Source organism: Acomys russatus, chromosome 8 (assembly GCF_903995435.1).
Source record: "Acomys russatus chromosome 8, mAcoRus1.1, whole genome shotgun sequence".
In the NCBI taxonomy this organism is placed as follows: domain Eukaryota; kingdom Metazoa; phylum Chordata; class Mammalia; order Rodentia; family Muridae; genus Acomys; species Acomys russatus.
Window position 1 is genome coordinate 2,937,528 of NC_067144.1, and position 10,320 is coordinate 2,947,847.

The window sequence follows — 10,320 nt, forward strand, 5'->3', positions numbered from 1 at the left end:
CCAGCCAATCACAGTTGGAGTCATGTAACAAGATGCTCCTGGTCCAGGAAAGGCAATGTGTAGGAAAGATCCCAGCCCCCAAGATTTCTCCTTAGTCCACCCAATCAAATTAGAAGATAGCACACCCTCTTAGAAGTCCCCTAGTTCCCTATAAAAAGGCCTGTGTGCCTTTGACCAGCACTGTCAACATTTTGTATGAGTGAACGACCTAGCATGCTGGAATTCTCTGCAAAATAAATGATCTTTGTTGTTTGTATACTACTTGAGTCAGGAGAGTTTTCTTCAGGGAGTTACGGCCCCTAACAATTCTTTGTGAATTTCATATTATACACCCCAACCCCACTCATCTCTCTGTTCTTTCCTATCTGCTCCTGCAGTCTCCCCTCAAAAGAAAATAAAAATAATAATTAAAAAAAATCTTGCCATGGAAGTTGCAGCATGTCACAGTGGTCACACTGTGTACCTTTTTGTCCAAACATTACTTGCAAGTGTTCATTGCAATGAGCCATTGGGTGAGTTCGAGGCCAGCCTGGTCTACAAAGTGAGTCCAGGATTGCCAAGGCTACACAGAGAAACCCTGTCTCGAGAAAAAAAAAAAAAAAGCAATGAGCCATTGGTCTGGTTCGAAGCTCTGGTTTCTGCTACACAGTCAGTGCTGGGTCCTTGCTGGGGCTCCTCTCGGACATCCTGCTCTTGCCCTGCATCCTGGAGATCCTACAGGACTGGTCCCTTCGTGAACTCCAGACTTCACTGATGGGGTAGATGTTAGGGTGGGCCAACTCCAAGTCCTGGATCTGGGCCCGAACATAGCTGCATTGGTCAGCCCAAAAGCTCCCCACCCCCGCACCACCAGGTTGAGCTCTCTGGCTCTGGGGCCTCTGAGGTAAAAGGATTTTGCTTTTATTTTGTTTTGTTTTCTTTTTTGAGGGGACTCTTGTTTGTTTATTTGTTTTGTCTTTGTTTTTGTTTTGGGAGACAGGGTTTCTCTGTGTAGCCTTGGCTGTCCTGGACTCACTTTGTAGACCAGGCTGGCCTCAAACTCACAGCAATCCACCTGCCTCTGCCTCCTGAGTGCTGGGATTAAAAGTGTGCACCACTACCGCCCAGCTCCTTTTTTTGGGTTTTTGAGACAGGGTTTCTCTGTGTAGCCCTGGCTGTCCTGGACTCGCTTTGAAGACTAGGCTGACCTTGAACTCACAAAGATCTGCCTGCCTCTGCCTCCCAGGTGCTGGGATTAAAGGCGTGCGCTACTACCACACTCTCTGCAATGAAAGGTTTTTAAGAGTGGGAAATAGACTAGGTATAAGGATCCCACGCCTTTAATCCCAGCACTCAGGAGGCAGATCTCTGTGAGTTCGAGGCCAGCCTAATCTATAGAGAGAGTCCAGGACACCAAAGGCTACACAAAGAAACCCTGTCTCGAAAAACAAACAAACAAACAAACAAACAAAAGAATGGGTAGTAGAAGGCCGGGCATGGTGGCGCACGCCTGTAATCCCAGCACTTGGGAGACAGAGGCAGGCAGATTGCTGTGAGTTCGAGGCCAGCCTGGTCTACAAAGTGAGTCAAGGACAGCCAGGGCTACACAGAGAAAACCCTGTCTTGAAAAGAAGAAAGAAAGAAAGAAAGAAAGAAAGAAAAGAAAGAAAGAAAGAAAGAAAGAAAAGTAGGAAACCTTAGTTATAGAAGACTTCTGGAAGTGTGGAACAGAAAAAGCTTTCATAGAAAAGATTTTTGGGATCATTTGTGCAATAGCAGTTGTTATAATGTGAGAGATTTTGAAAAGTGAGCATGCCAAGCCAGACAGTGGTGGCACATGCCTTTAATCCCAGCACTTGAGAGGCAGAGGCCTGGTCTATAAAGTGTGTCCAGGACAGCCAAGTCTATACAGAGAAACCTTGTCTCAAAAAACCAAAAAAAGAAAAAAGAAAATTGAGCATACCATTTAAGAATTAAAAAAAAAATTTTTTTTTTTTTTTTTTTTTTTGGTTTTTCGAGACAGGGTTTCTCTGTGTAGCCTTGGCCATCTGGACTCACTTTGTAGACCAGGCTGGCCTCGAACTCACAGCGATCCGCCTGCCTCTGCCTCCCGAGTGCTGGGATTAAAGGCGTGCGCCACCACGCCCAGCGTGAAGAATTAAAAATTTTATTTATCTGTGTGTGTGTGTGTGTGTGTGTGTATGTATGTTTGTATGTGACTGTGCCCAAGGAAGTGAGAATGGTGTTCATTCCCTGATGCTAGAGTTCCACACAGTTTTGAGCTGCCTCAAGTAAGTGCTGGGAATTGAACTAGGGTCCTCTGCAAAAATAATACGTGCTCTTAACCACTGAGCCATTTCTCTAGCCAGAATGCCAATTTAAGTTTTATTTATTTGTTTCTTTCTTTGCTATTAAGCTGTATGGAAGCCAAGCCATCTGTAGCAAGATAGCAAGACTTTAATAAAATTTCTGAGTCTAGGGAGGGAAAAAGAGAAAGGGTTGTGAAACTGAACTCCACAGGAGGAAGGCTTCCCATAAACTCCAAGAGGGACCTGAGAGACAGTGCAGTGGTCCAGGCCTTAGAGAAGCTGTAAAACTTTAAGGAAGTAGTGGAGCAGGCAGCTCAGAGGAAGGAACTGGAAACAGGTAGCTCTGAGGGAGAGGAAGAAAGGCAAGGATGGTAGGTGGTGGAGGGCTAAAGGAAGCTGTGAGACTTAGCAGGCAGCTGCCCTGGGGAGAGGAGAAAGTTTCAGGGGGGAGCTGAGAACAAAGGGAAATTTCATGTGACAAGAATTTTCAATTTGGGGCATTCCCAAATTGGCTGAGAAACTTGTCTGAGGGAGATGTTCCTAATCACAGAGAGGCGTTCCTTTCTATGTGACCAGGGACCTGGTAAGGCAAGGAGAGTGTTGGGGCACACTAGTGCGGCTTTTATCGTAAATAGTAGACAAAACAGGCAGGCGAGGAGAAGAAGAGAAAAAAAAGAGGTGCTCACATGGCTGCAGAGGCGTCCACATGGCTGTAGAGGCACCCACATGGCTCTAGAGGTGCCCACGTGGCTGCAGAGGTGCCCACATGGCTGTAGAGGTGCCCACATGGCTGTAGAGTCATCCACATGGCTGTAGGGACGTCCACATGGCTGTAGAGGCACCCACATGGCTGTAGAGGTCCCATGGGCACAGTAGCCCAGAGAAACTGAAGAGAGTAGACAAGAGAGGCAAATGGTTAGCGCACGTATGGGAAGAAACTGCTGACGCGCTGGACTCTATATTTAGAGTCCAATTCTGTGGGTGGGAGGAGCCAGCAGAAGCAAATGATCCCCGCGTGCTGCAGGGAGACAAATCTGCTCGGTTCGGGGAGGTTCAGTCTCTTGGGAGGAGGCTCATTTATGCTACTCCAGCGTTTTGACACCAGAGGAATGAAAAAAAAATGTGGAGATGACAGCTCCTTGGAAGGATCCCTATTAGACCAGGCTGTTGGTGGGTGGGGCGAGAGAGGAAGCAGGAGCTAAGAGGCCAGGAGCGCATAGACCAAAAGGCCAAGAGACCAAGAGACCATGTAGCCAAAATGGCCAGTTATAAAGGAATGAGAGGCCAGAGAGGGAAGCCCAGCCCCTGAGCTGTAGAGGCTGCCTGGTAGGGGGTGGGTATGTTGGTCAGGATGACTCTGTCTCAGGTACTAGTGAAGAGAGACTGAGGGAAACAGGTGGCCAGAGTCCACTTTGCTATGTTAAATAAACACCTCGTTAGTCATTTGTCCTGAGTTTGAGACCTAAAACCTTACCTGGAACTTCTCCAGCCCAGAGGCTTCTCACGCCTATACAACCCTCCTGCCATTTCTGCCATGTGTCACTCTCTCTTCCTTCTCTTACCTGCCCCATCTCCCGTCCATCCCCTCTCTCATGGCGCGGGTTAGTGTACTGGTCATGTTTACTCTATTACTTGCTCTGGACTCTTCCAGATGCCTCTGGCTTCACTCTCCCTCAAATCTACAATAACAACTTTCTTCTCATCCATCCCTTGGAGAGGCCATGTTCTTATTTTATACACTAGCCAAGTGCTCTACTATGACCTGGGTACATTCCCAGCCCTTATTTTGACTTTGAGACAAAAATTTCCCTAAGTTTCTTAGCCTGGCCTTGAGTCCACTCTGTGGTCCTGCTGGCCTCAGATTTGGGATTCCCCTGTCTCAATTGCTTCAATAGCTGTGTTACAGGCGTAGACCACCAGGCTCGTCTTTGAGATGTATCTTTTTGTTTTTGTTTTTTTGAGACAGTGTTTCTCTGTGTAGCCTTGGCTGTCTTGGACTAGCTTTGTGGACCAGGCTGGCCTTGAACTCACAGCAATCTACCTGCCTCTGCCTCCTGAGTGCTGGGAGAAGGGTGGATTATTTTCCATACCCAGGCATATTATTTCTGCAGGTGAAGTCAAGCCTGAAGGCAAGCCATTCTTCTTTTTTCTTTCTTTCTTTTTTTGTTTTTGTTTGGTTGGTTGGTTGGTTGGTTTTTTGAGACAGGGTTTCTCTGTGTAGCCCTGGCTGTCTTGGACTCCATTTGTAGGCCAGGCTGGCTTTGAACTCACAGAGATTCTCTTGCCTCTGCATCCCCATGTGCTGGGGTCTACAAAGTGAGTTCAGGACAGTCAAGGCTAGACAGAGAAATTCTGTCTCAAAAAACCAAATGTTAGGATTCTGCTACGGTCTGTCTACCACTTACCTGCCATGGGGGTGTGGGCCTGCCCTGGGCCATATAAAAGAGCAGACCTTCCACAGGTCTCTCCCCCCGACCACGTGCATCTCTAGAGATGGTTCCTGCATCTCCTTATTAAACCTCTTAAGTGGATCTGTGACGTGGCGTGATTTCATCCCATGGTATAGCTTTTAACACCAAAAACCAAGAGACAAAAACCCAGAGAGAGAGAGAGAAAGAGAGAGAGAGAGGAGGGGTGGGGGGGGGCATAGTAAGAGGCAGAGATATTTTGGAGAGTTCAGGGTGAACATGACCCTGAACATGTGAGGAGAGGGGAGCGGAGAGATGCAGGAGAGTGAAGGGTAGACAAACTGCCAGGTAATCAAACTGGGAGGGGAACTGGGGGAAGTGAAGCCCAGCCCCTGGTCTGGAGAAGTTTAGCATAGGGGGCTTAATATGTCAGCTATACCCTGTAACAAGTAGGGACTGGGAGAATCTGGTGACTGGGTCTGCTTTGATGTGTTAAATAGGCATCTCAGTTAGCCATAAGTACTGGGTTTCAGACCTAAAATGTTCCTCATGACCAGAACCTATTATCCAGCAGTGAGGAGAGGCGTTCCAAGAGAGATGAAGTGTCTCTGTCTTTGGGGATAAAAGACCTACTAAGAGAGTTAATAGATGCCACACACAGTAGGATAGGTTCTGAAGGAAGTGAGTTGTGTGATTTTACAGGTTTCTAAGGGAGGTCCCATACAGCGGCCTTTGTTAATATATATAGTATATACTGGCCTGTGGTGTCAGGCTGTCTGTGATTCCAGGTACAGAGGTTGGGGGTGGAGAGCCAGCTATTTTGTGAGAGCTGTGAAGAGAGAAAGGCTGCAAGGTCACAGCAGGTGACCTGTCACAGGAATGTGACAGGAATGTGTGTGGCCTGGTTTGTGAGGCTACAGCATCTGTGTGCTGAGAGAGACTGTTCCAGGGAGGTCTCCGGTCCACTCTGTTCTCTCTGCCCGAGCAGCAGGGTTAGGGTTACAGGGCAGAAGACCCAGAGCAAGAGTTTATAGTGTGGTGGGCCTAGCTGAACGGCAACAGCACCCGTCCCAGTGTTACTCAGGCTAGGAGGCCACACCACCTTTAGCAACAAACCAGAGCCAGAAATTTGTGGGAGAGAAAGCTTTATTCAAGTCCAGACTTGGAAAACTGGATTAAAGACAGTGTGCCTCAGCCAGATGTGATGGCGCACACCTTCAATCCCAGCACTTGGGAGGCAGAGGCAGGTGGATCTCTGTGAGTTTGAGGCTAGCCTGTTCTACAAAGCGAGTCCAGGACAGCCTAGGCTACACAGAGAGAAACCCTGCTTTGAAAAACTACAACCACAGCCGGGCGTGGTGGCGCACGCCTTTAATCCCAGTACTCGGGAGGCAGAGGTAGGTGGATCACTGTGAGTTCAAGGCCAGCCCTGGTCTACAAAGTGAGTCCAGGATGGCCAGGCTACACAGAGAAACCCTGTCTCGAAAACCAAAAAAAAAAAAGAAAAAGAAAAAGAAAAAGAAAAACCACAATCACAACCACCACCACTACCACCACCACAACAAAAACCAAAGACAATATGCCTCAGTGGACAGAATTCCTCTGTAAAATTAAAGTAAGGGCTTTTTTATGCTTGCCCTAGCTCCCGAATGAATGACACAGAGACCTATTATATTTATTAAAAAGCTTTAGGCACTATACCTGGGCAGATACTGAGCTATCTAACCCGGACTATGCTGGCCTGGCCTACTTCCCAGCCGCATGGCGCATTCATTACCTGGCCTCTTGGTCCTGCCCTGGCTGTTCCTGTTCCATCCATGTCCTCATGGTGACTCCTTCATGGCGACTTTCTCTTGTTCCCTGCTCCCCACCTGGGACCCTCCCTGGGATCAGAAGTCCCTCCTTAACTCTCCTGCCAGCTATAGGCTGTTCACCAGAGGTGACGGAGAAGAATGTTTACACAGTATTGAGACGGGGAGGCTTCACAGAGGCGAGAGTGGCAACGCTGTACTGCAGCCAGCATCTGCATACACAGTGCACAAAACGCCCTCCATCATTCCTCCTTTTTGAAAGGAAAAGTAGCCTTGTGGTTTTTCTGTGGCAACGGTGGACAAATCCTGTGTTTAGAGAAATTCTTTGTTCTCTTATGTCAGTTCCAAGCTGCAGGGCCTTGCTCCACGTTTTCTTTGAAATTTTTCCTCAGGCTGTACTTCCTGTGCCTTTTTTTTTTTTTTTTAACTTTTTATTGGTTCTTTATGAATTTCACGTCCTGCACCCCAATCCCACTCATCTCCCCCTCCTCTCGTACCTGCCCTCTACCCTTGCAACCTCCTCCCCAACAGAGGGGGAAAAAAAACTGTAGTGTGTCAGTGTGTCTACCCACAGTACACCCTTCCCTTCACGCTTCTTTGCTTGCAAATATAGATGACCTCCTTTCACGGTGTATTAAGGTGTGTCTCTGCATATTTGATTGTTAACTGCAGAATCCACAGAGAGCTAAATGCTAACAGATTCTGGTACTGTCATTGCTCTTGTGGAATCTCCTGTCTCAATGCTGTGTGAAAATTACTCCCCAGTTATCTCTAATTGGTTAATAAAGAAGCTGAAGAGCCTATGACTCGGGGGGGGGGGGGGGGGGGGGAGGAGATAGCTGGCGGGATCTCTGTTCCAGTCTAGGGGTTCCAGGGAGAGAAAGAGAGGAGGAGGAGCAAAGGAGCTTGAGGGAGGTGCCATGGGGACAAAGACAAACTGGAACAGCCAGGGCAAGACTAGAGGGCATGAGGAAGGGGCTTGGAGGTGGCCATGTTAGCCTAGGGCAGGAAACAGGGCACGGGACGTGGAGGCCAGGTTAGCCTAGAAGGGTTAGAATAGATGGGAATCAGCCAGCTAAAGGGCTTTAAAGCATCTTAACAAAGTGTAACAGGTCTCCATCTCATTATTTGGGATCTAGAGCAGACATAGAAAAAAAAAAAAAAACCTTAAATTCCAAGATCTCTCCTTCATCCACACCACTACACGGGAGATGAAATGAGCTAATTCAAAACATGTTAAAGTATACACGTGTAGGTTTATTGGGAACAGCTCTTGGTAGGTTCATTGGTCCTAATGCACACAGAGAGGGCATGGGGAGGGTGGTGGTGGTGGGGGGAGACAGAGGGGGAGGAAGAGAGAGAGAGAGAGAGAGAGAGAGAGAGAGAGAGAGAGAGAGAGAGAGAGAAGAAACCAAATTGTTTGAATTATGTATGGGCTGGAAAAAAAAATCAGGGTAGAGGCAGGGTATGCCAGCCTTGCCCTGTACAGGTAGGGATTGAGGGATGCTGGGAGAACATGGTCCACCTTGGTTCAAAAGTCATCTCAGCCATTTGTCCTGGGTCTGAAGCCCAATTGGTAGGACCAACTCTTTCCCATCTGCTCATCTGGGCTGGCTCACCTGAAACTCCTGCAATGTATGTCTACCTCTCTCCTGGTTACTGCAGCTGACTAGGGGCGGGGTCAGCTCTCCTGCTCTTATGCCCCCAGGGCCAGCTCTCCCAGTATGCTTCCGTGAGGGGTGGAGCTGGTTCTGCACTGCCCTCAGACATCAACATGACCCTGGGCAGACCAGGGAAGTCTTCTTGGCCTTTCTTTGGTGTTAACCAATCCTGCCTTTGCCGGGCCACAGACCCAGATGTGGCCCCTGGTGGCAGCACAGGCCAGGATCCCACCATGGTCCCAGGTGGCATACCAAGTTGTTACTCACTATCCCTGAGTCTCCAGCTCTGCCTTTTTTTTTTTTTTTTTTTAATTGTGCCCACATCCTCTGTTTCTTTTCCATTTCTCCAACACTTACTTGCTGCTCTTAGTGGTGCCCGGGGTCTCTGAGTGTCCGGAGCTGTCTCAAGAGTGGCCTTAGGAGTGCTATGCCTTGCTTGTGCCTTATGGCACCGGGCAGGGGGCACCTTATGCATGGTCTGGCCCCTTAGGCCTGTGTGAGAATGGACTAACGGTCATCTCAGGCTAGCTCCCTGTTCAGGCGCCTTGTCGTGAGTCTCGTAGTGGCTCAAGCTTGCTCTTCACCCAGGCCCCCGTGAGTGGCCCCAAGTGAGGGTTACCTGCCTCTTGCTCATTGCCAGGCAGGGTTCTTGTACTCTCTAGCTTGCTCCCTACCCTGGGAGCCAGTCCGGGCCTGTGTGGCGCCAGACTGGTGGTCCTTTCAGGCTGGCTCCCTGTCCAGGAACCCTGGCTCCAGACTAGTGGTCGTCTCAGGCTGGGTTTTTTTTTTTTTTTTTTTTTTTTTTAAAGATTTATTTATTTATTATGTATACAGAGCTCTGCCTACATGTACACCTGCAGGCCAAAGGAGGGCATCAGATCACATTATAGATGGTTGTGAGCCACCATGTGGTTGCTGGGAATTGAACTCATGACCTCTGGAAGAGCAGTCAGTGCTCTTAACCCGCTGAGCCATCTCTCCAGCCTCAGGCTGGGTTTTTTTCAGGGAATATTAGGCTACTAATCATTCAGATTTCACAGGTCAGACAGCCTCTCTCTCTCCTCTCTGTCACCTACTGACGCCATGTGACACAGCAACCATACCTGCAATGCCTCTAGGGACAGGTCCCACATTTCTTATTAACAACCAAATTTCTTTTTAAAGATTTATTTATCTTTTATGTATATGAGTGCTTTGTCTGCATGCACACCTGTATGCCAGAAGAGGGCACCACATCTCGTTATAAATGGTTGTGAGCCACCATATGGTTGCTGGGAATTGAACTCAGGACCTCTGCAAGAGCAGTCAGTGCTCTTAACCTCTGAGCCATCTCTCCAGCACAACCCCCTCACCCACCCAACAACCAAAATGGTAAAGATTCTCTTTTAAATTGTGTATCTGTGTGCCTGTGTGTGGATATATGCATTATGAGTGCAGGACTGGTGGTGGATGTCAGATTTTTCAGGTGATGACAGGCTCAGGCAGGTTAACTCTTTTTTTCCCCCCCTCTGACCTGGAACTCGCTGCTCTGTAGATCAGGCTGGCCTCAAACTCACAGAGATATGCCTGTCTCTGCCTCAGAGTGCTGTGTTTAAAGGCATGCGCCACCACCACCTGGCTCAGGATAACTCTTAAAGGGTGGCCGGATAATAGTATATAATATTCTACTCTCTGGGGCAGATGAGAACACCATGTCTCCACCAAGGGCCAGATAGAGAACTCCCTTAGTCCCAACAAATTCCAGATACCTTTTCATATGATGTTTTAAATCTTTTTGTTTGATTGATTGATTTGTTGTTGTTGTTGTTGTTTAGGTTTTTTGTTTGTTTGTTTTATTGTTTCTCGGGGCTGGAGAGATGGCTCAGCGGTTAGGAACATTGGCTGCTCTTCCAGAGGTCCTGAGTTCAATTCCCAGCAACTACATGGAATCTGATGCTGCCTTCTGGCATGCACATGTACATAATAGATAGAGCAGTCATACATAAAATAAATGAATAAAATATTTTTTTAAAGCATTGGCTTTCTCTGTGAACCCCTGGGTGCCCTGGAACTCTCTCTGTAGACTAGACCAGCCTCAAACACTCAGAGATCCACCTGCCTCTGCCTCCTGAGTGCTGGGATTGAAGACATGTGCGACTATTGCCTGGCTCCC

At 48.1% G+C, this 10,320-nt stretch overlaps 1 pseudogene; it reads right to left on the minus strand.

Moving 5' to 3' along the window:
- Positions 1 to 9,175: 9,175 nt before the first annotated feature.
- Positions 9,176 to 9,293, minus strand: LOC127193487 (uncharacterized; annotated as a pseudogene).
- Between the last annotated feature and the right edge of the window lie 1,027 nt (positions 9,294 to 10,320).